This window comes from Bison bison, unplaced genomic scaffold (assembly GCF_000754665.1).
Source record: "Bison bison bison isolate TAMUID 2011002044 unplaced genomic scaffold, Bison_UMD1.0 scf7180017864307, whole genome shotgun sequence".
NCBI classification, from domain to species: Eukaryota; Metazoa; Chordata; class Mammalia; order Artiodactyla; family Bovidae; genus Bison; species Bison bison.
This window is the reverse complement of record NW_011494879.1, coordinates 4,836,500-4,839,377: the sequence shown is the minus strand read 5'-3', so window position 1 is coordinate 4,839,377 and position 2,878 is coordinate 4,836,500. Positions and strand designations below refer to the sequence as shown.

Here is a 2,878-nt window from a genome sequence, read left to right as displayed (position 1 = left end):
TCTTAGTTTTCTGAATGTTGAGCTTTAAGCCAACTTTTTCACTCTCCTCTTTCACTTTCATCAAGAGGCTTTTTAGTTCCTCTTCATTTTCTGCCATAAGGGTGGTGTCATCTGCATATCTGAGGTTGTTGATATTTCTCCCCTCAAGAATGCTTTAAAACCCAGGTGATATAATGTACCTCCTTAGAATACTCTTAATCACATTTTCTGTTTATTTCAGAGTTTAAACTTCTGAAATATTGTTAAGACAACACATTACTCTTTATAATGTATCAATGAGAGAATTGTTTTAAGAACTTTAAGAGAGACATAGTATAGTTTTGAAAATATTTTCACTGCTTAAAGTTATGGTATTCAGAATAATATAAGTTTATTTTAAAAATGTAACTGTTCAGATATGCCATCTCTACACATTACAAGTTTCTCAAGATCTGATTCTTAATCATTTTAGTTCTTGTTTGATCTTGGCATGTACCTAAAGCATAGAGGTGAAGAAAAGGATCATGAAGGCTTCTTACTCTACAAAATGTTGAAATTGAACTGCCTTGATAAAACATATATTACTTTGCTGATGATGCTTTATGAAGTCCAGGTGACCTGAATTTTTAAGAAACTTCAGCATTCCACCACCTTTCATTTAATATTATACTGTACAATATAATTTACACAGTGTTCTTGCTTCTACAGTATTCATATAATTTACACAGTGTTCTTGCTTCTACAGTATTAGACTTATTCTCAAAACTCAGTGAAGGTATTGGTATACTTATTTTTATAGAAAGATACAGAACTATTTGTATCCTTCCTTTTGCTGAAAAGAAATGGAAGTACATCACTATAAAAGTTTAGGGAGAGAAGGTGATGATGTCAGTAACCTAGGCAAAGGATGGATACCTGATAGGCAGAAGGAAAATGTAGTGTTCTTATCTTATTGGCATGTAAAGTAGAAGAGAAATTCATGGAATTACCTAGTTCCCAATATTTTATTAAAAGCACCATACCAGTTTATCAGGTGAATTAACATATTTTTATATTTTCATAATTCCATTACATTTAGTTATTGAAATTAAAGAAGAGTTCTCTCTGTGTCTCTAAATAAATATCTATATGTAGATAAATATTTTAGCATTTCCTTTCCCTGATGGCTCAGTTGGTAAAGAATCTGCCTGCAATACAGGAGACCCCGGTTCGAGTCCTGGGTTGGGAAGATCTGCTGGAGAAGGGATATGTTACCCACTCCAGTATTCTTGGGCTTCCCTTGTGGCTCAGTGATAAAGAATCTGTCTGCAATGTGGGAGACCTGGGTTCGATCCCTGGGTTGGGAAGATCCCCTAGAGAAGGGAAAGGCTACTCACTCCAGTATTCTGGCCTGGAGAATTCCATGGACTGTAATGTCTGTGGTGTTGCAAAGAATCAGACACGACTGAGCGACTTTCACTTTCACTTTCTTGTATTACAAAATGCTTCAGGTTCGGATTCATCATATATTTTCCCTGCCTTATTTCCGTGATTCTCCCTCTTGGAATCAATCAGTTTCCCAAGGGGCCCTAGTTCTTGATATTCAAAAGAGATATTTAGAAACCAATAATCTAATTGTCAGGTATACTTATCGCTACTGGGATGTCTCTGCTGCTTGTCCTCCTCAGTGGATAGATGTAGAAAATACATAACTCTTGCATACACGTCACATACGTCTATTCTGTATATTTTTGTGTGTGTGTATATATTAATAAAGAGACTCAGTTGATGTGTGTGGGTGTATGTTTTTTTAATGAAAAGACTTAGTTGATAACTGTGAACCCAGTCAACAGTAAGCCTTCCCCATTTTCTTAATTTGTAACACTCTTCTGACTGTGAGAAATCTGGCTCTCACTATCTACACAGAATATTTATTTATTTGTTCAACTCTAGTAAATAAATAGTTTCAGAATTTCTAACCCATACCCTGAGAGAAACAGATTTGCTACTAAATACAGTGTTTGTATACAGTTCTTTTTGTCTGTAGCATTACAGAATTCAGTCAAAATACTGCTTTCTGACATTACCTGGATCAGTTTCTAAGTAATTGTGTGATATACTTGTAATATAATTAATTCATCCTGGTCTGTATTCTGTCTGTCTTTCCTACATTCTAGTTGATTTTTTAAAGATTTACATACGGTAAAATTCACTCTCTGGCGTTCAGTTCTGTGGGTTTTGACACGTTTGTGATGTCATTCATCCACCATAGCTCTGTGCAGAGCAGTTCTATTGCATCAACTGTACCCTTATGCCACTTCTTTATAACCATCCCCTCCACCCACTCCACAGTCCGTGGCTACCACTGTCTGTTTTCCCTTTCCATAGTTTTGCCTTTTTTAGATTAGAGCAACTTATTTTATTTTACCTCTTTTAGTGATGATGAAACAGAATCAAGAGGATTAAGTGGTTTATATTCTTGCATCCAAATTTGGATTGGTCCAAATACTTTTCTTTTTTAAGCAAACAAAACATTCACTTCTTAGTATAATTGGATTACATTTGTCTCTTTTATTGAATTGCATGATAGCTAAAGAGAACACTGCTAAAACTAAGAATGTTGCTTTGTAGCTTGGAAAATAGGAAGTTACCATGCTGTTAATTCATACTTAATGACTTTGCTCACCCCTGGAAATCAAGATCTATATTTGTATCTTCTCTTTTTTAGCAAGAGGTACGATACCGATCTGGAATTTATAGGATGGGTTTAGATGCAGGAGTTGAATGGGATGGCTGGAATCCGTCTCTGGAAAAAAGCTAGACTCACACCAGGAGGAGAGTATCTAGGGGCATAGAATGTTTGCTGAAGGAAAATATTTAAACAGCCAAAATAAATCTTGGAAATTCAGAAGAGTCCAAT

At 35.3% G+C, this 2,878-nt stretch overlaps 1 protein-coding gene across 1 annotated transcript in view; it reads left to right on the top strand.

The window, feature by feature from the left end:
- Nucleotides 1-2,878, top strand: part of KIDINS220 (kinase D-interacting substrate, 220kDa) — a 93,273-nt gene that overhangs the window by 16,532 nt on the left and 73,863 nt on the right.